A 26,032-nucleotide genomic window follows, 5' to 3' on the forward strand; every position below is an offset into this window, starting at 1 on the left:
CTATGAAGTATTGAGGAACCGAGGTATCCAAGGATTCCTGCAAACAGCAGTACAGGTAGATAAGGTGGTCAAGAAGGAAAATGCGATATTTGCCCTCATTAACCAGAGCATAGAAATATAAGCACAACTGTGTAATATCCATGAATGCTACCTCCTTATTCCTTTCTTTGTGCTATTTATTTATTTTTGTAATTTATGGTAATTTTACATCTTTGCACTGTGCTGCTGCTACAAAACAACACATTTCATGTCATATATGTCAGTGATGATAAATCAATTGGCTGCAGCTGGAGTACTGGGTGTAGTTCTGGCTGCCACACTTCCAGATAGATGTGGCTGCACCGGAAAGGGTGCAGAGGAGATTAGCCAGAATGTTGCCTGGGATGGAGTGTTTCAGCTGTGGGAAAAGAATTGCCAGGCTTGATATGTTTCCCTTGGAATGGAGGAAGCTGAAGGGGTGGCCGACAGAGGATACAAAATTATGAGGGGCATAGGTATGGTAAACAGTGAGAAACATTTCCCTTAACAGAGGAGTCTATAACAGGGTTTAAGGTGAGGGTAGGAGGTTTAGAGGGGAATTGAGGAAGAAGTTTCTTCACCCACAGAGTGGTTGAAATCTGGAACACACTACCTGACGAGATGGTGGAGACAGAGACTCTCACACCATTTAACATGTATTTAGGTAAACCGTTGAAATGCCATGACATTCAAGGCAACAGGTTGAGAGCTGGAAAATGGGATTAGTATAGATGGATATATCATAGAGAACAGAAATAGGCCCTTCGGCCCACCATGTCTCTGCCGACCATTGTGCTTACTTTTACCAGTCCCTTTTCCCCTCATTTGGGCCGTAGCTTTCTCGGTGGTCGGCATGGATACAACTGGCCAAAGGGCCTGGCTCCGTGCTGTACAACTCCATGACTTTGTAACTATGACATCTCTCTCTCCAGATGCTGCCTGACCTGCTGAGTGTTTCCAGCATTGTATGTTCCACAAGTAGGACTGTCAGGCACACACATTGCTTCAGCCTATTCCTCCCCACTAAACCTATTCCCTCCTACTGTACCTCCAGCCTTATTCCACCGCTCCCTTCTCATGCCTTTGATGCCACTTTGACAGTTTCCAATTATCTGGTCCCAACTGGCTCATCTTTATAAGGGTTGAACTTGCCCTCACATTGAACTTCCCCTTTAACCACTCACTTTGCCTAGACCAGAGGTGTAGTTAGTAGGACACCCATGTGGGCCCAAGCTTCACTCGTCATTTTGTGGGATAGCTGGAACTTTCAGTCCTACTCAGCTCCCCTCCCTCCACTGATTCTAGTACATCATCAACTGCATTAGTGCTGCTTCCTGCGCTCATACAGAACTCAAATGTCATCACCTTTACTGGCAACTTCCACCCGTCCTCACCTTCACGTGGTCACCCTATGACTCTTCCCTTCCTGGATCTCTCCATTTCCAGCTTATGGTAAAGATCAGTGACAAACATTGGTAACAAGTCCACAGATATCCACAGTTATCTCAATTATACTTCCTTCCACCCTGCCCCCATTCCATTCTCCGAGATCCTCTGCCTGCCTTGTACCTGCTCCAGTGATGAGAATGTCCACACAGATGCCTCTGAGGTGTCCTCTGTAGTGTTCTCTCCACCACGGTGCACAGAGCCCTTGATCACATCTCATCTATTTCCCTCACCTTCGTTCTAACTCTTCTCCTCCTGGATCGAATCCCTCGCACCCCACCAGCCTCGTGTTCAATTGATCACCCTTTGCAACTTATGCCTCTTTTGATGGGATTCCACCACCAGACACTGCCCTCCTCTCCCCTTTCGGGATTCTGAAAGAACTACTCCCTTTGCGACTTCCTGGTCCACTCTTCATCTTCATCAACTGTCCCCTTCTCATGGCACTTTCCGATGTAAGTGCAGGAGATGCAACACCTGCTCCATTCCTCATCGGTGCCCAAAATCTAGAGGCCCAAACAGGCTTTCCAGGTGAAGCAGTGGTTCACTTGCACTTCCAGTCCACAGGGGTGATGCTGAACTTCCAGTGGTCTGTCACTTTAATTCTCCATCCCACTCCCACTGCAATCATTGGTCAGGGTTCCAATGAACCCCAACTTACATTTGAGGAACAGCTCAGATTCTGTCGGGGCACATTGCAGCAGTTGGAACTCAATATTCAACAATTTCAGGTAACTCACTTTGTCTGTACTAGAACTGGCCAGTTCTGGTCTAGGTTATCCATCTGTGCTACTTTGTCTCCCCCCATAGACACTACCTGATCTTCCAGACATTTCCCACAGTTCTCTGTATTTCACAGCTTTATATTTTCCTTTGTTCTCTCTCAACTGCTGTCAATGCTCCATAAATCAGATGGCTTCATCAACAGCTAATCACCATGGCAACCACAGCCTCACCCTATCAGAAATTCCCTGTGTCCTAACTATTCTGCCCCACTCTCCGAACCACTTAAAACTAACTTGTTTTGTCACTTTTTGAGTTCTGATGAAGGGTTTTCACCCTGAAACATTCTCTTTCCACAGATGCTACCTGATCTGCTGAGTGTTTCCGGCATTTTCTGATTTTATCTTGAAAGCATTTCATCGCCTGCCTTTGGGCTGTTTTGATAGGGCTATGTGAGGCGCTACTTATTTCTCTAATGCTCCTAGAATAACAATTTGTCATAGCACATGTCCTTCACTAGATTAAAAGTGTGCAGAATATCTTGGAGTCTTGCCCTCTGTACTGCAGGGCTGGTTCCCACAGATTAGCAACATCACATGTCCAGTGAAGGAAGTTCACCTTGAATGTACGATGAGTGACAATTCACAGTGTTTGTCAGCAGATCTTTTTGCTCTCTGAAAGAATGATTTGTAGTTATATTCAAGTTTTCACACTGTCTCAAAATACTTGCCAGCTTGAGATGTTAGTGATGTAGGAAATGCAGCAGCCAAATTGAAATCCCCCCCACAACCAACACAGTGATATTAACAAAATAAACTCATTTGGTCATGTTGAATGAGGTATAAATGTTGGCTCCAGGACACTGGGGAAAACTCTCTGCTCTTTGAAATAATATCATGAGATTTTTTATATTCATTCACTGAGGGAGCAGGGCCTCAGTTTCACATTGCTTCCAGAAGATGATAGCTCCCAAAGTGCTGTACTTGACCACATAGAAAAGTTCTATTTATCTAACTCTTTTAATGGGCACCTGACAGATTGTCATTGTTGGACATTTGTTGATGTATTTGCAAAGCTTTTGTGGTTATTAAAGGTACATATGCTGCGTATTTACATTTGTGAAATCTGATTTCAGGATAAACAGTGCTGTAATAGTAAAAAGCTCTGGTGAAAATCCCAGTCAGACTTTAACTTGACAGGTACAGACCTTGTTGTACAATGCTGCCCGGTGGTCACCAGCTGCAGCAAAGTATTCACTTGCGATATGTTGCAGTGACAGGCTGCTATGCCGCAACACAACAGGCACATTGGCTTTGGAAGCTGTACTGCATCGCCATCTACAGCTAGTCATGATTAAAACACGAGTTCCAAATTGATCTGTGGTTGCTGTGCTTTCAGTGAAACGGCAGCCGTAGGTTCCTGTGGAGGGAAATCTAATAACACAGCCACGCATCTGTATTATCCACCTTTACTGTGGATCACCCAAAACATTCAGAGAGCCCCACATTCTCTTGATATCTCCAGGGGCTGTTTAATTTTTATTCCAGGGCCCGTGAAGTGACTCTGCATCAAAACCCTTTGCTTCATATCTTCATCCCCATAAGAAAAATAGTTCCTTTCACTTTCTCCTCAGTTCTACCACTCCTTGAATTTTAGTTTGCCCACAAAGTATTTACATTCCTTTCCCTTTCTCATCCCATGCCTCCATTTCCCAGGCCTTCAGGTGAGCACAATGTAAATTGGGTTGTTTTCTCTGGAGCGTCAGAGGCTGAGGGGAGACCTGATAGAAGTTTATAAAGTTATGAGAGGCATAGATTGGGTAGATTGTCAGAATCTTTTCCCCAGAGTAGAAATGTCAAGTACTACAGGGCATGCATTTAAGGTGAGGGGGGGGAAAGTTTAAAGGAGATGTGTGAAGCAAGTTTTTTTTACACAGAGCGGTGGGTGCCTGGAATGTGCTGCCAGGGGTGGGGGTGGAGGCAGATACAATCGTGCTGTTTAAAAGGCTGTTAGACAGACATGAATATGCAGGTGTTGGATGGATATGGATCATGTGCAGGCAGAAGAGATTTAGTTTAATTCAGCATTATGTTCGGTGCTGACATCATGGGCTGAAGGGTCTGTTCCTGTGCTCCATGTTCCAAGTGCTGGGATTAAACATTTCTCTGCCGCTGGTGAAAGGGGGAAGGGAATGGCATAAAGGCCCAGACTCTTCAGGACTCAGGAAGGGACAGGTGTGAAAATCCCTGATAGAGGAACTCCTGAGAACCCATTCAGAGAAATAGAAAGTACAAATTTGTAGCTAAAACATTGCAGTGGCCTCACTCTGCATGAAATTCTACTTCATTTATGTTCTGCTTCAAGATATCTTTTTTTGGATACTTCCAAATCATGGATCATTCAGGTTAGAGTGTGGAGGAGGTGGTCTGGACCCAAAGCTCCCTGTGAGAGCAACCTGATGCTGCCTTAATGAAGCCCATGTCTCAGGGAAATTCCCCCATGATCTTACTGAGAGGTTTAAATAGCCTGCTCAACTTCCTTGGAGTCATCCCCAGTGTCACAGACAGCACTTATCCCTCAATATCACTAAAAAGATGATCTGGTCATTATCACACTGCAGTTTGTGGGATCTTGCTGTGCCCACATTTGCTGCTACATTCATCAGTTCCTCATGCATTTTCAAAAGTAGTTGATTGGCTGTAAAACATAAAGTACATGTGACAGTACCACCTGAGATTGTGAAAACCCCACATATAATACAAAGGTGAAATTCTGCAGATGCTGAAATTCAGGAATAAAACAGAAAACACGAAATATTCAGTGGGTAAGGCAGCAGTTGTGCAGAATGAAACAAAATGATTCATTCAGGTTGATGAACTTTCATTACAACTGCAATCAACCTGAAAGTTTAACTCTGGTTCTCTCTCCACAGACTGTGCCAGGTCTGCTATGTAAATGCAGAACATTTTTATTCTAATTTTCCAGCAGGCAGGCACACTGATGATATCAGTCTAGAGGGCATTTGTTATTTTGGTAAAACCTGTCAGTAAACCTCAGATACAGAATATTCAATCAATTATAATTTATGTTCTAATTTTTTCCAGGTAAACAACTAGTCCTGTTTGTTGGAGGATAATGGTTTTGTCTTGGGACTGTTACATGACTCCTGAGACGAGAGTTGTGTGGTGCTGATATTTGTGGGTGCAACTAATAAGTGCTCCCGAGGTCCTAAACTGGCAATTATCAATTCATCTCTGGGCTCCCTCGACATCACCTCCTTTAGGTATTGTAGACATTGAATTTACCTGTTAATGTCACAAGGATTTTTCCAAAACAAAGAGATGAAAATTGAACCCAAGGACAAGACGATCCAATACCAGAGGACGTCCATTTAAGGTGAGTGGAGGAAAGTCTAGGGGAGATGTCAGAGGTAGGTTTTTTCACACAGAGAGTGGTGGGTGCGTGAACACACTGCCAGGGGTGCTGGTAGAGGCTGATACAATGGGGACATTTATGAGACTCTTAGATAGGCACATGGATGTAAGAAAAATGGAGGGTTATGGTCTGTGTAGGGGGAAGGGTTAGATTAATCATGGGGTAGGTTTATTTCGGTCAGCACAACATCATGGGCTGATGGGCCCGTACTGTGCTGTACTGTTCTATGTTCTATGAGTCACTTGGAGAGGTTTCTGTCAGAGATTGACATCCTTCAGGTGCCAGTGATGCGGACGGGAGAAAGGCAGGGTGGTGTGCTACCTCACTTGGACGTGTGGCAAATCCACACTTTCCTGATACCCATTCATATCCCTGCTCCTCTGACACTTATGGATAAGGAAGGCCATTCACTTCCACCTTTACTCATTTGAATATTTTTATTCTCAGGGCATGTATTCCACAACATGCTGTGTTTTTACAGGAAAATGAGCACAAAAGTCTAGGCTGATGTTCCAGTGAGGTACTAAAGGATTGCTGCAGTGGTACCTCGCAGCAAAGCCTCGTGCATGAAAAAAATCTCACGGTACTACTTTGCAGATTATGAAGGCAGTTCTTCCCAGTGCCTGGATTAACATTAATCCCTTATCCAACACCAGTAAAACACGCTACACATTCACTAACACATTGATCTTTACAGGAGTTTCTACATGCAAAGTGGCTGCCACATTTCCTACACTACCAGACTGACAGCACTTTACACAAAGCGTGGAGATACCCTGAGGTTGCCCAAGGCAAATTTTTATTTATATTTTGGAAAAAGATTGAGGTGACCTTATCAAAAAAAGATGGTAAATATCTGCATATAGTGCTTTTTGTTACACACCAAGCCAAATGGATCTCCTTCACCCTTCCTCTGAACATTTCAGGCTGAGACTCTGCATCAGGACACTGTGATGTTATGATTCATTCCACAACACCACAGGTGTTATGATGTATTCCTTGTTGAATAAAGAGAGTTTACATTTATAATTATAGCAGCAAAAAACAAACTGCTGGAGGAACTCAGTGGATAAAGCAGCATCTGCGGAGGCAAAGGATTGGTCAGCACTTCAGGCTGAGACACTGGATCAAGAATGTGCAAGAATACACTAGGGTAGAAATTACTCAGAGAGTGGTGAGTGCGTGGAATGGGCTGCCGGAAACGGTGGTGGAGGCGGATACGATAGGGTCTTTCAAGAGACTGTTAGATAGGTACATGGAGCTGAGTAAAATAGAGGGCTATGGGTAAGCCTAGTAATTTCTAGGGTAGGGACATGTTCGGCACAGCTTTGTGGGCCAAAGGGCCTGAATTGTGCTGTAATTGTTCTATGTTCTAAAAACATGATAAATAAATTCTGCGTGGCATACAATTGAATCTGCCCCCAGCACGGCCCCAGGCTGTGTAAAGGTTTTTACTCACAGAGTCAAAAAGCACAGAAACAGGCCCTTCGGCCCAAATGGTCTATACCAACCTACATTCCCATCTAAGCCAGTCCATTTGCCCATGTTTGGCCCATATCCTTCTAAACCTTCTCTATCCATGTACCTGCCTAAATGTCTTTTAAATGTCATTAATGTATCTGCCTCAACCACTGCCTTTGGCAGCTCATTCCATGTATTGACCACCCTCCAGCTGAAAAAGTTGCCCATCAGCTTCCTATTAAATCTTTCCTCTCTCACTCTAAACCTATGTCCTCTAGTTCTTGAGAAACAAAGGACTGCAGATGCTGGAATCTAGATGAAAAACACACTGATGCTGGAAGAACTCAGCAGGACTGGCAGCATCCGTGGAGAAAAGCAGACAGTCAACATTTCATGGAACAGAGAACACTACAGCACATTACAGGCCCCTTCGCCCACAATGTTGTGCCGACAATTTTATCCTGCTCTGAGATCTATCTAACTCTTCCCTCCCACACAAGCCCCTATTTTTCCATCATTCATGTGTCTATCTTTCTTTTTTCAATATTTTTATTAATTTTCAAATAAGAAGTACAAAATTCATGAAACAAAAAAAATGTTACAAAATAGATAGTATTGAATCACACTAGAAATCACAATGCTTCGTATTGATAAACAATAAAGATATCAATAGATATTGATAAGTTGGAATAATTTTATTATAAAATAAACCTAACCCCACTACCAAAACCAAAGCTGTTTAGTAGCATCCTAAAGACATAGTAGTATTGGCCAATATCTGTACATTAAGCACCAAATCAGTGGTTTTGAAAGTAGTTCAGAAAAGGTCCCCACAATATTTGAAAGTCCAGAATAGATCCAGAAATAGAGCAACGGATCTTCTCTAAATTTAGATATGACATGACATCCCGTAACCATTGAGCATGAGTGGGAGGAATAGTTTCCTTCCATTTAAGCAATACGCAGCCCTCCTGGCAATAAGAGAAATGAAGGCCAGTATGTGTAAGTCAGAAGTCTCCAAAATTATATCTTTTTCTGCAACAATCCCGAATAATGCAGTTTAAAGGATTTGCCTGAAAATTTATTTTAAAAAGTACGGAAAAAGTTTGAAATACCTCTATCCAGAATTTTTCCAAAGTCGGACATGACCAAAACATATGGATTAAAGAAGCCTCTCCATTATTGCATTTGTCACAATAAGGAGATATATCCGAATTGAAACGCGATAACTTATCTTTGGACAGGTGAGCTCTATGGACTACTTTAAATTGAAGGAAGGAGTGACGCGCACATAATGATGAAGTATTAATCAGTTTAAAAATTTGATTCCAGGTTTCCTCGGAAATTGAAATCTGCAAATTGCGTTCCAAGCATATTTAATTTTGTTTAAAGGGACCTTATTCATTCTGATAATCTACCATAAATCTTAGATATTGAAGCATCATAAAAAGGCTTCAAATTAAAAAATACATCTAGTAAGTTCTTATCAGGACATAGGGAAGGGTATGTACTTGAGATTGGAGAAAACCTCTAATTTACAAATATCGAAAAAGTGAGTTTTTGGCAAATTATATTTAGTTGCCAATTGTTCAAACGTTAAAAAATTTCCTCCTACAAATGGACCCTGAAAACGAGTAATACCCAATCTATCCCATTCTTTAAAACTATATCAGTCATAGAAGGTTTGAAGAAAAAATTAGCAAAAATGGGACTAGACAAAGAAAATGTCAATAAACCATAGTATTTTCTAAATTGTAACCAAATCCTCAAAGCATGTTTAACTACCAAATTATCAGTTAATTTACTTATTGATAAGGAATCATGTGTCTATCTAAGAATCTGTTAAATGTCCCTAATGTATCTGCTCCCACCACCTCTGCCGGCAGTGTGTTCCACGCACCCACCCACTCTCTGTGTAAAAAAAACTTACTCCTGACATCCCCCTTATACCTTCCTCCAATCACCTTAAAATTATGTCCTGTGTTAGCCATTGACGCACTGGGAAAAAAGTCTCCGACTGTCCACTCGATCTATGCCTCTTATCATCTTGTACACCTCTATCAAGTCACCTCACATCCTCCTTCTCTCCAAAGAGAAAAGCCCTAGCTCGCTCAACCTATCCTCATAAAACATGCTTTCCAATCCAGGCAACATCCTAGTAAATCTCCTCTGCACCCTCTCTAAAGTTTTCCACAACCTTTCTATAATGAGGCAGTCAGAACTGAACACAATACTCCAAGTGTGGTCTGACCAGAGTTCTATAGAGCTGCAACATCACCTCGCGGCTCTTGAACTCAATACTCCGACTAATGAAGGCCAACACTCCATACACCTTCTTAACAACCCTATCGAACTGCATGGCAACCTTGAGGGACCTATGGACTTGGACCCCAAGATCCCTCTGTTCCTCCACACTACTAAGAGTCCTGTCATTAACCTTGTATTCTGCCTTCGAATTCGATCTCCCGAAGTGTATCACTTCACACTTATCTGGGTTGAACTCCATCTGCCACTACTTAGACCAGCTCTGCATTCTATCAATATCCTGTTGTAATCTACAGCAACCTTCTACACTATCCACAACACCACCAACCTTTGTATCATCAGCAAATTTATTTAACTCACCCTTCCACATCCTTATCCAAGTCATTTATAAAAATGACAAGACCAGGGGTCCCAGAACAGATCCCTGTGGAACACCACTGGTCACCGACCTCCAGGCAGAATATGCTCCATATACCAGCACCCTCTGTCTTCGATGGGCGAACCAATTCTGAATCCACACAGCCAAGTTTCCCTGGATCCCATGCCTCCTGACTTTCTGAATGAGCCTTCCATAAGGAACCTTATCAAACGCCTTACTAAAATCCATGTACACCACATCCACTGCTCTACCTTCATCAATGTGCTTTGTCACATCCTCAAAGAATTCAATCAGGCTTGTGAGGCACGACCTGGCCCTCACAAAGCCACGCTGACTCCGATTTCCTCCCACATTCCAAAGACATGTGGGTTAGGAAGTTGTGGGCGTGCTATGCTGGCACCAGAAGCGTGGCGACACTTGCGGGCTGCCCCCAGAACACTCTACGCAAAAGATGCATTTCACTGTGTGTTTCGATGTACATGTGGCTAGTAAAGATATCTGATCTTATCTGACTGTCCCTAATCAGCCTATGCTTCTCTAAATGCCCATAAATCCTGTCTCTAAGAATCTTCTCCAGTAATTTGCCCACCACTGAAGTAAGACTCACTGGTCTGTAATTCCCAGGGTTATCCCTATTCCTTTTCTTTAACAAAGGAACAACATTTGCCACCCTCCAATCGTCTGGCACTACTCCTGTGGCCAGTGAGGATGCAAAGATCGTCGCTAAAGGTGCAGCAATCTCTTCCCTCGCTTCCTGTAATAACTTTGGATATATCTTGTCCAGCCCTGTGACTTATCTCTCCTAATGTTTTTCAAAAGTTCCAACACATCCTCCTTCCTCACGTCGACATGCCCTAGCGTATCAGCCTGTCATATGCCATCCTCACAAACGTCAAGGTCTCTCTCTCTCTGGTGAATACTGAAGCAAAGTATTCATTCATCTCCTATTAGGGAACCAGACAGGTCAGGTGACAGAAGTATGTGTAGGGGAGCATTTTGGGTCCAGTGACCATAATGTCATTAGTTTCAAGTTAATTATGGATAAGGACAGGTCTGGTCCTCGAGTTGAGGTTCTAAATTAGAGAAAGGCCAATTTTGTGGAAATGAGAAGGGATCTAGGAAGAGTGGATTGGGATAAGTTGTTTTCTGGCAAGAATGTGTTCAGTAAGCGGAAGGCCTTCAAAGGCAAAATTTTGAGAGTGCAGAGTTTGCATGTTCCTGCCAGGATTAAAGGCAAAGTTAACAAGCATAGGGAACCTTGGTTTTCAAGGGATATTGGCGATCTGGTTAAGAAAAGGAGAGAGGTGTATAGCAGGTATGGGTAACTAGGAATAAATGAGGTACTTGTAGAGTATAGAAAATGTAAGAAAATACTAAAGAAGGAAATCAGGAAGGCAAAAAGAAGACATGAGGTTGCTTTGGCAGATAACGTGAAGGTAAACCCGAAGGGTTTCTACAAGTATATTAAGAGTAACAGGATAGTAAGGGACAAATTGGTCCCTTAGAAAATCAGAGTGGTCGTCTATGTGTGGAGCCTCAGGAGATGGGGAGATCTTAAACAGTTTTTTTGCATCAGTATTTACTCAGGAAACTGGCAGAGTGGATATGGAAGGAAGGGAAACAAGCAGTAGTATCATGGAACATAGAGATTAAAGAGGAGGAGGTGCTCGCTGCCTTACAGCGAATAAAGGTAGATAAGTCCCCTGGGCCTGACGTGATATTTCCTTGGACCTTGAGAGAGACTAGTGTAGAAATTGCAGGGCCCTGGCAGACATGTTTAAAATGCCCTTAGCCACGGGTGCGGTGCCGGAGGACTGGAGGGTAGCTCATGTTGTTCAGTTTGCTTAAAAAAAGGCTCTAAAAGTAAACCAGGTAATTACAGGCCAGTGAGCCTGACATCAGTGGTAGGTAAATTATTGGAAGGTGTTCTGAGAGATCGGATATACAAGTATTTGGACAGCCAAGGACTGATTAAGGATAGTCAGCATGGCTTTCTGCGTGGTAGATCATGTTTAACGAATCTTGTAGTTTTTCGAGGAGGTTACCAAGAAAGTAGATGAAGGAAAGGCTGTGGATGTTGTCTACATGGACTTTAGTAAGGCCTTTGACAAGGTCCCACATGGGAGGTTAGTTCAGAAGGTTCAGACACCAGGTATCCATGGAGAAGTTGTAAACTCGATTTGAAATTGGATGTATGGGAGAAGACAGAGTGGTAGTGGATGATTGTTTCTCAGACTGGAGGCCTGTGACTAGTGGTGTGCCTCAGGGATCTGTGCTGGGACCATAGTTGTTTGTTGTATATATCAATGATCTAGATGATAACGTGGTAAATTGGATCAGCAAGTTTGTTGATGATACTAAGATTGGAGGCGTAGTGGACAGTGAGGAAGGCTTTCAAAGCTTGCAGAGGTATCTGGACCAACTGGAAAAATGGGCCAGAAAATGGCAGATAGAATTTAATGCAGACAAGTGTGAGGTGTTGCATTTTGAAAGGACAACCAAGCTAGGACATACACAGTAAATGGTAGGGCACTGTGGAGTGTGGAGAAAAAAAGGGATCTGGAAATTCAGACACATAATTATCTGAAAGTGGCGTCACAGGTAGACAGGGATGTAAAGAAGGCTTTTGGCATCCTGGCATTCAGAAATATGAGTATAGGAGTTGGGATGTTATGGTGAGGTTGTATAAGACACGGGTGAGGCCAAATTTGGAGTATTGTGTGCAGTTCTGGTCACCTAACTATAGGAAGGATATTTGTAAGATTGAAAGAGTGCAGAGGAGATTTACTAGAATGTTGCCGGGTCTTCAGGAGTTGAGTTACAGGGAAAGATTGAACAGGTTAGGACTTTATTCCTTGGAGTGTAGAAGAATGAGGGGAGATTTGATAGGGGTTTACAAAATTGAGGGTATAGACAGAGTAAATATGAGTAGGTTCTTTCCGCTTAGATTAGGAGAGATAAGTACGAGAGGACATGGCTTTGGGGTGAAAGGGGAAAGGTTTAGGGGGAACTTCTTCATTCAGAGAGTGGTGGGAGTGTGGAATGAGCTGCCATCTGACGTGGTAAATGTGGCTCACTCTTAAGTTTTAAGAATAAATTGGATGGATACATGGATGGGAGAGGTCTGGAAGGTTATGGACTGGGTGCAGGTCAATGGGACTAGTGGAATAAAGTTTCAGAACAGACTAGAAGGGCTGAGTGGCCTGTTTTCTGTGCTATAGTGTTCTATGGTTCTATTAAGAACCTCCCCTACCTCTTCTGACTCCAGGCACCTGTTTCCTCTTTTATCCCTGATCGGTCCTAGTCATCCACCTATTCTTCACATATATGCAGAATGCCTCAATGGACAAACGTATCCAGAGCCCCATGCAAGTATTCCTTAAACAACATCAACTTCTCCGCTGTGCACTTCCCCAAGAACATCTGTTCCCAATTTACACTCCCAAGTTCCTGCCTACTAGCATCAGAATTCCCCCTCCCTCAGTTAAATACTTTCCCATATCGTCTGCTCCTATCCCTCTCCAGGGCTATGGTAAAGGTCAAGGAGTTATGGTCACTATCTCCAAAATGCTCTCCCACCGAGAGATCTGAAACCTGATCAGGCTCATTGCCTAGAACCAGGTCCAGTATGGCCTGGTTTATTTAGTGTACAAGTAGATGCAGAGTGTAGAAAGACTGTGAGGAAGGATAGGCAGTTGAAAGGGCAAAATTGCAGTCAGTTGGATGGGCTGAAATGTGTCTACTTTAATGCGAAAAGTATCAGGAACACAGCTGATGAACTTAGAGCGTGGGTCAGTACTTGGAACTATGACATGGTGGCCATTACAGAGACTTGGCTGTCACAAGGGCAGGAATGGCTGCTGGATATACTGGGGTTTAGATGTTTCAAAAGGGACAGGGGCGTCAGCCTGTCCACATACTGTGTCAGGAACGTACACACCGAACAAACTCTGCCTCATCTATCCCCTTTACACTCAGGAGGTGCCAATCAATATTAGGGAAGCTGAAATCACCCATGACAACAGCCGTGTTATTTTTGCACCTCTCCAAAATCTGCCTCCCGATCTGCTCCTCAGTGTCTCTGCTGCTACTGGGGGGTCTGTAGAATACTCCCAATAGAGTGATCGCTCCCTTCCTGTTTCTGACTTCCACCCACACTGACTCAGTGGATGATCCCTCCAGGACGTCCTCCCTTTCTACAGCTGTGACACTGTCCCTGATCAGCAAAGCCACTGCCCCACCTCTTTACCTCCGTCCCTGTCCCTTTTGAACCATCTAAACCCTGGAATATCCAGCAGCTATTCCCACCTTTGCGACAGCTAAGTCTCTGTAATGGACACCACATCATAGCTGCACGTACTTACCCATGCTCAAAGTTCATCACCTTTGTTCCTCATACTTCTCACATTAAAGTAGACACACTTCAGCCCATCCAACTGACTGCAATTTTGCCCTTTCAACTGCCTATCCTTCCTCAGTCTTTCTACACTCTGCATCTACTTGTACACTAAATGAACCAAGCTCTGACCTGTCATTCTGGTTCCCATCCTCCTGCCAAACTAGTTTAAAGCCTCCCCAACAGTTCTAGCAAACCTGCCCACAAGAAACCTGTCCCCCTCCAGTTCAGGTGTAACCCCTCCCTTTTGTACAGGTCGTACCTTCCCCAGAAGAGGTCCCAATTATCAACAAATCTGAAACCCTGCCCCAAATCTTCAGCCATGCATTCATCTGCCAAATCATCCTATTCTTACCCTCACTGGCGTGTGGCACAGGCAGCAATCCAGAGATTACTGCCCTTGAGGTCCTGCTTTTCAGCTTCCTACCTAACTCCCTATCTTCCCTCTTCAGGACCTCATCTCTTTTCCTACCTATGTCATTGGTACCAATATGTACCACGAGCTCTGGCTGTTCACCATCCCCCTTCAGAATGCTGTGGACCCGATCCGAGATGTCCCTGACCCTGGCACCAGGGAGGCAACATACCATCCAGGAGTCTCTTTCACGTCCACAGAATCTCCTGTCTGCTCCCTTACTATAGAATCCCCTATCACTATCACCCTCCTCTTCTCCCCCCTTCCCTTCTGACCCTTCTTCAGGACTGAAGATAGGAAAAGGGGAAGCCCAATATATAGGAGGGAAAAGCAGAGCAGTGATAGGTGGACAAAAGAGGGGAGGTGGGGTGGGCACAGGGTGGAGATAGGTAGATGCAGGTAAGAGACAGTGATAGGCAGGTGCGGGGAGGAGGGGAGATCAGATCCACCGGGGGATGGGTCAGGGGTAAAGAGAAAAAAAGGGGGTAGAGGAAAGAGAGAGAGGCTGGGAAAGGGAAGAAAGGAAGAAGTGTGGTGGGGGGGGCGGGGGTGTGGGGATTACTTAGTGGGAGAATTCAATGTTCGTGCCTCTTTATTCCCCCACTTCCACCACTCACCTGCACAAGAGGGCCCACCTACAGTGGCAAATTAACCTACCAGCCCACACATCTTTCGGATGTGGGAGGAACCGAAAGCACCCCAGGTGGGGAAACGGTGACAGAGAGAACGTGCAAACTCCACACAGACAGGACCAGAGGTCAGGAATGATCTCTGGACTAGAGGGCCTGAGTTATAGAGAGAGGTTGGCCATGCTGGATCTTTATCCCTTGGACTGTGAGGCAGTGGTTCAATGTAGGACCCTAATTCACAATCAAAACGCTATCCTCATAAGCAATAGTAATTAAATAGAAGTGGGAAACACACCATAGTGGCTTCCAAATACTGCTCTTCCAGCTGTTATTTGAGACAATGCTAATAAACACATCCTGGAACTAGGACAGTGTGCAACGTCAATATTTAGTGAATCTCACTCATCTTTGTATGTTGTGGCATCTACCAATTCCACTCTCAGCACTTAAGTTCCAGGACTTGAATTATCCTTGAGGCCTTATGCCCGAGAATTTACTTTCTTGTGCACTTGATGACCAATGACTGACACAGTTAGTTTCAAAGGATGATCTGAAACAGGAAGAGTGGTTGCAGCATTTACAACTGCTCTGTCCCTGATTCCAGCCTCACCTGTCTCATTACTCTGAATAACAAGACCTGGGTTTACTGTCCAACAATAGTTGCAGCAGGGCTGCCAACTTTAGGTTTGGCAGTTGCTTTAAAAAGACATTGAGATAGTTTCTAGCTGAGTAAATCATTGATCTGTTTTGGAATCTGGGACATTCAGATTCAATTTGACACCTTGTCACTTATCCTGATGCACAGTCCCAACAGAACGTTGTCACTTTATTTTTGAAGTCAGCTTTCGCTGTTGCCTGAGACAAAGCCCACAGCTGGGCTACATAATGGAGATATGTACACAACTAGCAGTGAGATATCATAAAAATAGGGCTATAGTACTTGGCATTTTTAATTTCCCAAATATTACCTGGGCTTGTGTCAGTGTAAAAGGTTTGAGTGGGGGTTGGGGGGGGGGGGGGGTGGTGCGATGTAGGTGGAATTCCTGAGGTGCGCCCAGGAAAGGTTTTATGCACAGTATGTAGAGAGACCAATAAGGGAAGGAGCTTTACTGAGAATCCTTTTCATTGGTATTCACAAAGAAAACCGACTTTGTTGTTAGAGAATTCAGCGAAGGGGTAGGTAACGGTCTAGTGCAAGATAAGAGGCATAGATCGAGTGGACAGTCAGAGACTTTATCCCAGGGCGACAATGGCTAACACAGGACATAATTTTAAGGTGATTGGAGGAAGGTATAAGGGGGATGTCAGGGGTAAGTTTTTTTACACAGAGAGTGGTGGGTGCATGGAACACGCTGCCGGCAGAGGTTGTGGGGGCAGATACATTAGGGACATTTGAGAGACTCTTAGATAGACACATGAATGATAGAAAAATGGAGGGCCATGTGGGAGGGAAGGGTTAGATAGATCTTAGAGCAGGATAAAATGTTTGCACAACATCTTGGGCCGAAGGGCCTGTCCTGTGCTGTAATGTTCCATGTTTTATGTTCTTCACAAACAAAGAGGAGGTACTCAATGCCTTAGTGGGCTTAAAGGTAGATTGATTCCCAGAACTGGATGAGATTTATCCCAGGCTGCTATTGGAAGACAGAAGAAGAGATTGCTGGGGCTCTAAGATTTTTAAATCTTTGCTAACCATAGGTGAGGTAACAGATGACTGGAGAACAGCAAACATGGTCTCCAAAGAAGGGTAGCAGGGAAAAGCCTGGTAACTGTAGACCTGTGACCCGAACATCAGTAACAGAGAAGTTATTGGAATAACTTCTGAGGGACAGGATTAATGATCACTTGGACAGGCAGGGACCAATCAGAGACAGCCAACATAGTTTTGTCAAGGGCCAAACTTATCTGACCAATCTGATAGAATTTTCTGAGGTGGTAACAAAGTGTATTGATGAGGGTAGTGCTGTAGATGTGGTTTACATGGATTTCAGTAAGGCCTTCAACAAAGTTCCATCTAGGAGATTGGTTGGAAAGGTTAGGGTCCATGAGATCCAGGGTATGTTCAAAAATTGGATCCAAAATTGACTTGAAAATAGGAGAGAGAGGGTGATGGTAGAGGGCTGATTTTGTGATTGAATGCCTGTGACTAGTGGTGCTGGGAGCCTTTCTGTTTGAGATAAAAGTGAATGATTTGGGTGTGGGTGTAGGAGGCATGATCAGTAAGTTTGCAGATGACATGAAGGTCGATGGAGTTGTTGACAGTGTGGAGGGTGGTCTTAGGCTCCAGGGTGGTATCAATGAGTTGGTTAAATACACATGGATGGTGGCATCCTAGGGAGTATGGAGGAACTGGGAGACCTTAATGTGCAAGTCCGAAGATCCTTAAGGTGGCAGCACAGCACAGGTAGATAAGGTGGTTAAGAAGGTAAACGGGATGCTGGCCTTCATTAGTCAGGTCAGTGAACACAAGAACAGGAAGGTTGTGCTTCAACTTTATAAAACATTGGTTAGACCTCAGCTGGAGTTCTGAGTGCAGTTCTGATCACCAGACTATGGGAAAGCTGTGACAGTGCTGGAGAGGGTACGGAGGAGATTCACCAGTGTGTTGCCTGGGATGGAGCGTTTCAGTTATGAGGAGGGGCTGGATCTGCTCTCCCTCGAGTGGAGGAGGTTCAGAGGGGACATGACTGAGATATAGGTAGACTGCAAGGAACTTTTCTCCTTATCAGAGGTGAATAAAACAGATCAAAAAAATAAAGCAGACATAGAGCAAGGGGGAGAGATTTAGAGGGGATCTGAGAGGGGCCTTCTTCACCCAGAAAATGGCAAGAACCTGGAAGACACTGCCTGAGAGAGTGGTGGAAGCAGTGTCACTGACAGCATTTAAGAAGTGTCTAGATGAGCAATTGAATCAATCAGGCATCGAAAACTATGGAGCAAGTGCAGGAAAATGGGATTAATACAGATGGGTGCCCACTGGTTAGCATGGATGTGGTGGGCCGAATGGCCTGTTTCCATTGTGTATCACTGCATGACATAATAAAACTACTAAATTGGCTTCAATAACCCATTCTGATGGTGCAATCTAAGTTGACATGTCTCACTGAAGCAAACATTTTCTCAGCTTGCTGCTGGCTCTTTTGCTAAAATAACAAATGTGTTCTCTGGTAACCAGCCTTCCTGCCACTGGAAACGCTTTCCCTTATTTTCATTAATAAAATCCCTCACAATTCTCAACAGTTCTATTAATCTTTCTAGTAACCTTTTCTGCTCCAAGAAAAACAAGAAAGATGGGTTCACAGAGACTGAGACACAGCAAACATAGGATGACATTAGATTTCATGTTATGTGTCCTTTGCTTCATTTGATGACGCTGGGTAACCTAGTTTCACACAATTGCTTTTTTTTAAATGAAGCTCACTAAGGCCCGATGTTTGCAAATATCACTCTTCAAAATACAAATTAAGTCTTCAACTCTTTTATTCCCAAAAATGTTTCCTGCCGTTGATAGCACTGATTGTAACCTAAGAGGCATCAAAAGTTTATGAACCCAAACTACAGGTATTTGGTAAATGGAAGAGGAGTAAATTTAAGATCATCCAAAACTTTTCTGTCCTATCCTCACTTGCAACAAGCCACCTTCACCCATCACCACTAGCTTGCTGACTTGCATCAACTCCTGACTAAGTCATGACTCAATGAAAAAAAATTCTTGTGTTTATTTAAAAATCTTTTCCATGGCCTCACCACCCCTCACCCCTACCATCTTTCTAACATCTTCCCATCCCCCTTTTTCTGCACAATCCTCTAGCCCCTACATACCTCTCTACATCTGTAATCTCCCCTAGTCCATCCATCCCTCCTAATCTCTATAATATCCTGTAGCCTTAGAACCTTCTGTTAGATTCTGGCCTCTTGACCATCCCTGAATTTAATTGCTCCATCATTAACAGTCCTGCCCCAAGCTTTGCATTTCTCTGCTGGAATCTGCAGTAAAACACACAAGGCTGGAGGAGCTGAGTGGGTCAGTACACCATCAGGAGACCAGTCCAGATCCTCCACAGAGGCTGCCTGACCCGCCGAGTTCCTCCACCATAACGTCTTCTTCTGAGGCCTGGACACGTTCCCTGAGGGAGGCTGTGCCGTGGGAACAGGATAGCAGGCCATTCGGCCCCTCTAGCCAGCCCTGTTATTCAATCAGTTCACGGCCGATCCTCTACCTGCACCAACCTCACATCCTTTGATTATCTCAACATCCAAACTCCACCGAGCTCTGACGATACCAGATACAAACAAGCTGTGGTCGCGGTGCACCAACGGGATAATCCTCCAGTGAGGTAGGAGCCGCCCGATGGGCCGCAGGGTCACTGCGGGCGGAGGTCCGCCGGCTGTCAGCCACGAGCCCATGATGCTCGGCGGGGCGGCTCTTGCCCGCGGCTGGCGCTCTTTGTCTGCGCGTTGGCGGCGGGGACCGGGGACCGGGCGGCGGGCGGCGGGACACCTCCATGCGTCAGCCCAGCACAACCATGCGTGAGGCGCGCCCGGGAGTCCGGGGGAAAGGCTGAGCGCGCCTGCGGGTGAGTGAGGGGGCGACGCCCGCCCCGGGTGCGGGGGGTGCGGGGTCCGGGCTCGGTTCCCGCCGCTATGGGCGGGGCGGGCGGTCGGTCAGGGTTGTTGCTGCCTCAGTCGGTTGCTGCCTGGCCGTGCGCTGCCGCCGGTGGGGCGGGCCCGGGGGTCGGGGGCCCGGGGGTCGGGCCGTGCGCTGCCGCCGGTGGGGCGGGCCCGGGGGTCGGGGGCCCGGGGGTCGGGGGCCCGGGGGTCGGGGGCCCGGGGGTCGGGGGCCCGGGGGTCGGGCCGTGCGCTGCCGCCGGTGGGGCGGGTTTGAGGGGATGAGCCCCGGGCCCCGAGCCCCGGGTGAACACAGAACAGGCGACGCTTCAGCCGCTGTTGTCTGTAACCTCCGCACTCTGGGTCCCCGATGCAACTCAAACTCGCCCCACTTCAGTTTAACAGCCACACGATCTACTAAAACAAAATGGTTTTTATCTTTGTTTTGGCCGGGACGGTGGTAGGTAACTCCGGCAGTGTGTCTACGTGTGGAGCCCACCGGCCAAAGCTTTGGAGTTGCATTTCTTGGCTTTATTCAAGTAATAATGTCATGGCAATTAAATACATGACTAAATCATCCGTTTCTAGAAACATGTTGAAGGATAAATGTTGAACCTGCCTGCTTTGCTTGTAGTGCTCTGGGTTCTTCATTGTCCTTTTGAGAGAACGTGGCCATTTCTCTGTCTATGCCAAACATGATGCCGAATTAAACTAAACCTTTTCTGTCTCTACATGATCCATATCCCCCTGTTTCCTGCATATTCATATATTTATCCAACAGCCACTTTTAAACACCATTCGTATCTGCTTCCAACACTACTCCTGGCAACCTGTTCCAACCACTGTGTATAAAGAAACTTCCTGCACGTTTCCTTTAAACTACACCCCCCCCAATACATGCCCTCTAGTACTTGATACTTCTACCCTGGGGAAAATGATTTTGGCTGTCATCACCCTATTAGGATCTGGGTCTACCAATAGCACATTTTTCCACAGCTGGTATCCCCTGCTGTAAATGAAGGGGCATTGAAGTTCATTACGTTTGATTGGAGATCCTTGTTTCATCAAAAGCTTTATCGGAGGATTGAGAGTTCAAGCCCTATCCTGAGGGCTTGACAGCTTACAAGGCTAGTGATGGTATGGTATATTATCTGAAGTGCAGTCTTTCACTTGAGATGTCAAATAAAAACAATGCAAGTCTTGCAATATCTGTAGAGAGAAAAACAACTAATGTATCAGGTTGATGGCCTGAGATGTTCATTAAACTTGCCTGTTCTAATTCCATTTTGGGGTCTTTTTCTGCTACCGTTGCTAACACTGAATTAACTAATTAATATAACTACTTGTGTGCGAGTGGGGGGAGTGATTTTGAGTGAGTTGGCATTTTATGGGCAAAATGGTTAATCCACATGATTTCATTTTAAAGAAGGTTCATCGTATGCAAAGAATTTTGTAGTATACACCATTGTGTCAAGGAGCTTCATAAGTAATTTTCCTCAATAAATTACATAAGTTATTTGAAGAATATTTCAATGTTTTTTTAGTAAATACCTTGACCATAAATGTTTTTTTCACTTGAGTTAAAATGAATGATATGCTTTTAGTATGTGAATTCATAATGTGTAAATAATATGTACAAATCTATGCATAGCTTTTATCTTGCCTTTTTCAAAACATACTGCTGTTGAATTTTATAGGTTAAATCCTGTCCCAAAAACTTGGAACACCAAGTTTAGATTGATGATGTAGTTCAGCAATGAGAATGCAGTGTTCTTGGACATGCTGTCCTTTAGATCAACTGTTTCAGCTTTCCCAAGTCCCATGCAGTGGGTGATTTATTCCTGATTGTAAGACAAAATGTATTCTCACCAACATAACAAAATGTTGACTTTGGAATATCCTGATATTGTTAAAGGTATCATATAGGCACATGACTTTTATCACCCACGTGTTATCAACAGAGCAGAAAAACAGCTCACTGCTCAATGATGTCTCTGTAGGTAAATTGTCAGTGTTGTGTACAAGTTTGTGAATGAAAAATGTCCAAGTGATTAGTAAGGTCCTACCTAACTTATCTCAGGGTCTTGGACAAGATGATCAAAATTATGGAAAAGTCAAATTAACTTTTTATTAATGGCAGTAATTTGTGAAAGTTAGAGACATGGGGGAGGGCAGTAAACTGCACAAACACATTGAACCATCTTATACCTACCAACAATAGTGCTTTGTGGTTCCTGTTGAAATCCAGCTGCTGACCACCTCCTTCTGTAGGTGATGGGGACAGCACTTGGCCTGGAAGGTGGGGCTCTTTCATTCCCCCTCACACCCAGTCTGAAGCAGGCACAGCCCCCAGCATTTGATCTGATCCAACCGTAGTAGCAAGATCCATCAGCCTGGTGATTTGTCCCTCACCAGCAGGGTGGACTGACTCCCCTAAACCTCCACCGACAGCCCCACCAAACCACCATTTACCCTCTTATTTGCTGAGCCCTGATCACAAATGTTCTCTCTTTGTCTCTGTCTCATTCCCCCTCCCCTTTTTCTCGTCTGTGTGTCTAGAAGATGGAGTTAGTGTGTGGGAGTGAGAGCCAATGAACATAGAACAGTACAGCACAAGAACAGGCCCTTCGGCCCACCAGATCTATGCCAATTTAAACAAATCCCATCTGCCTGCACAGGCTGTGTACCTCTCTATTTGCTGCTTGTTCATCTGTCTATCTAAATGCTTCCTAAATGTTGCTGGTTATTTGCTTCTACCACCTCCCCTGGTGGTGTGATCCAGGCAGCTACCACTCTCTGTGTTTAAAAACAAAACTTAGAACATGGAACAGTACAGCTCAGGAACAGGTCCTTTGGCCCATTATGTGTGCCAAACTAATTAAGCTAATGACAACTAATCCCTTTTGCCTGCACGTGGTCCATATCCCTCCATTCTCGGCACATTCATGTGCCTATCTAAGAGTCCCTTAAATGCCTCTATCATATCTGCCTCCACCCCCACCTCTGAGAGCACATTCCAGGCACCCACCACTTTCTGTAAAAAAAAACTTGCTCCACACATTTCCTTTTGACTTTTCCCCTCTCACCTTAAATGCATGCCTTCTAGTATTAGACATTTTGACTCTGGGAAAAAGATATCAGCTGTCTACTCTATCTGTGCTCGCTTAATCTTATGAACTGAGGTCTCCCCTCAGCCTCTGCCGCTCCAGAGAAAATAACCCTAGTTTGTCCAACCTCTCCTTATAGCACATGCCCTCTAATCCAGGCAACATCCTGCTAAACCTCTTCTGCATTCTCTCCATAGCCTCCACATCCTTCCTATAATGGGGCGACCAGAACTGAATGCAATAGTCCAGATGTGGCCTAACCAGAGTTTTAAAAAGCTGCAACATAACTTCCTGATTCTTGAGGACTCAGTGTCTCGACCAGTAAAGGCAAGCATGCCATATGCTTTCTTTACCATCCTATCGACTTGTGTGGCTACTTTCAGGGAGCTAAGAACTTGCACCACAAGATCCCTTAGTAAATCAATGCTCCTAACGATCCTGTCTTTACTGTGCATGTTCCTCTTGCAGTTGACCTCCCAAAATGCATCACCTCGCACGTGTTGATTAAACTCTATCCATTTCTTTGCCCAAATTTCCAATTGATCTATATCTTGCTGTGTCCTTAGACAACTTTGCCATGACCTACAACTCCACCAATTTTCATGTCATCTGCAAACTTACTAATCAGACCACCTGCACTTTCATCCAGAACAGAAGTCCCAGCACTGATCCCTACAGAACACCACTGGTTACAAACCTCCAGTCAGAGAAGCCCCCTTCCATCACTACCCTCTGTCTTCTACGACCATCCCAATTTTATATGCAACCTACCAACTCACTGTGGATCCCATGAGGGACCTCGTTAAATGCTTTGCTAAAGTCCACATGGACAACCTTTACTACCCTCATTAAACATCTTCTTCATCACCTCAAAAAAAAGTTGATTAAATTTGTGAGACAGGACCCTGCCTACACAAAGCCATGTTGACATTCCCTAATAAGTCCATGCTTTCCCAAATGCGAATTTACTGCCACATGAATGATAGAGAAATGGAGGGCTATGTGGGAGGGAAGGGTTAGATAGATATTAGAGCAGGATAAAATGTTGGCACAACATCGTGGGCCAAATGGCCTGTACTGTGCTGTAGTGTTCTGTTTTCCCAGACTGCACAGTCATTTCACTGTGGTTCTCTGATCAGATGCAGCAAAGATAGATTTCCTACCTGGAAGGACTTGGAGAACTATTTACATTTTTATGACTATCTATTTCTGTGGTGGTTTTTCGTTTTTGTTTTTTTTATTGGTGATTCTGTACAGAATGCTGAAGGATTGATGTGTACGTGGGGTTTATTGAGCCTGTTATTTAAAGGTATCATCTGAGCATGTTCACAGGTGTGTTCTATCCATATATGTTGTCACATCAGGTCATGGTGCTGAATTTAACTTACTGGCTCCCACTACTTTTGGACATCTTTGATATTTTAGACTTCTGTGGTATTGCTAGTTAAAACCAGTGTTTAACATTATATTGTATAATACGACCAAACGAACAGTGACATGTCCCACCCTCTCCTGTAATAAACAGGTTAAACTTTAGTCAGTGCTGAAGTACTCTGTTTACAAACAGAGTAAATGCAATGCGTATGCATGAAGTCCAGCAACTGACTGTTACTCGGTAATTTGATGTGTATCGAATTCTTTAAATGAACATGTTATGAAATAAAATCATTAAGAATGATTCGAGCACACTGGGTAGGAGAGCATAGTGGTTATAACTAACTAGATTCTCAACTGGGGAGACAAATTCCAGCAGGATAACTTGAATTTAAATTTCCCAGCTATTAAACATGGAATGAAAAGCTGTCACCGCGAAAATGGATTGTCGTAAAAATGTAAATAGTTCCCCAAGTTCTTCCGGGTAGAAAATCTATCTTGAAGACACACGAGACTGCAGATGCTGGAATCTAGAGCAAAATGTTTCTTGCTGGAGAAACTCAGCAGGTCAGGTAACATCTGTGGAGGGCAATGGACAGCTGACGTTTGGCCTGCATGTGATTCCCGTACCATGGTGAAATGACTGTGCAGTTTGGGACAGTAGGGCAGTAAATGCTGGCCTTGGCATTGATAAGACATTGCATGAATGTCGGTGGGTGTTAATGTGTTCTTGGTGCACTCCTAAACCTGCTTGGGAATTCTCCACTGGAATTCCAAATGAAATAATTAATCTGCTCCCCAATGGGATTAAATCCAGATGCATTTCAGAGTTTATTATATTAACATTGGTTCTAGGCATACTGAAATCCACACCATTAGTGCTGCAGGAAGAATTGCTCAGTAGCAGCAAGTTCATTTCATCAATTTTATTTTCTGAAGCTGTTTTTTAACAATTGGTCATAGCTGAAGGTGAGAATCGCACCTCTGATCTACCTGCCTTTGGAAGGTGGTCTATATAAAGGCAGTAACCAACCTCTTGGAGATACAGGGCTTCAGTGTAATTCACTCCTTGACAGCCCCTCCTTTCCCATGGAGATTTGGCCATCTTCCGGTCTGTTGCTCCCAATAACTTCTAGCAAGGTCAGCATGCTGAATTTCAACAGCATCCTGCCATATAAATGAACTTACAACACAAGTCCATTGTAGAATCCCTTGTAATCACATTTAAGCAATTATCCAAATGAATAATTCCAGTTCTATAGGAGAACTCTCATTAAACCTCTAGGTTGCACTTTACAATCCAGCAGGGAAGAAAGCCATTAAGACTGCTAAATCTGTACTGCCTGTCTAAGCAATCCAGCTAATTTCACACCCTCTCCCAATGGTCCTGCAAATACTTTCCTTTCAGATACTTATCCAGCTCTCCTTTGAGCACCACAATTGAATTTGCTTCCATTGCTAATGACCCCAGCAGTGAATTCCAGATGTAAACCACTTGCTGCATAAACAAGTGTTTCCTAGTTTTGGTTCTTCTTCATTCACTTTCATTCTATGCTTTTTACTACTTGACTGTACCCTCTCTGGCGCTTGTACTCATTAAGATTTCTTTATTAGTCACATGTACATCAAAACAAACAGTGAAATGCACCTTTGCGTAGAGTGTTCTGGGGGCAGCCCGCAAGTGTCGCCACGCTTCCAGCGCCAAAATAACAACTTCCTAACCCGTATGTCTTTGGAATGTGGGAGGAAACCGGAGCACCCGGAGGAAACCCACGC

General features: G+C 44.3%; 1 protein-coding gene across 6 annotated transcripts in view; it reads left to right on the forward strand.

The window, feature by feature from the left end:
- Nucleotides 1-19,574: 19,574 nt before the first annotated feature.
- Nucleotides 19,575-26,032, forward strand: part of LOC127583502 (solute carrier family 35 member E2A-like) — a 29,241-nt gene continuing 22,783 nt past the window's right edge. The window contains exon 1 of one of the 6 annotated variants that reach the window (XM_052039551.1): nt 19,575-19,744. The gene's annotated coding sequence lies outside the window, so the exon portion shown is untranslated. The remainder of the gene's footprint in view (nt 19,745-26,032) is intronic. The other 5 variants (XM_052039555.1, XM_052039550.1, XM_052039552.1 and 2 more) reach the window with 5 other exon arrangements.

This window comes from Pristis pectinata, chromosome 26, assembly GCF_009764475.1.
Source record: "Pristis pectinata isolate sPriPec2 chromosome 26, sPriPec2.1.pri, whole genome shotgun sequence".
Taxonomy (NCBI): Eukaryota; Metazoa; Chordata; class Chondrichthyes; order Rhinopristiformes; family Pristidae; genus Pristis; species Pristis pectinata.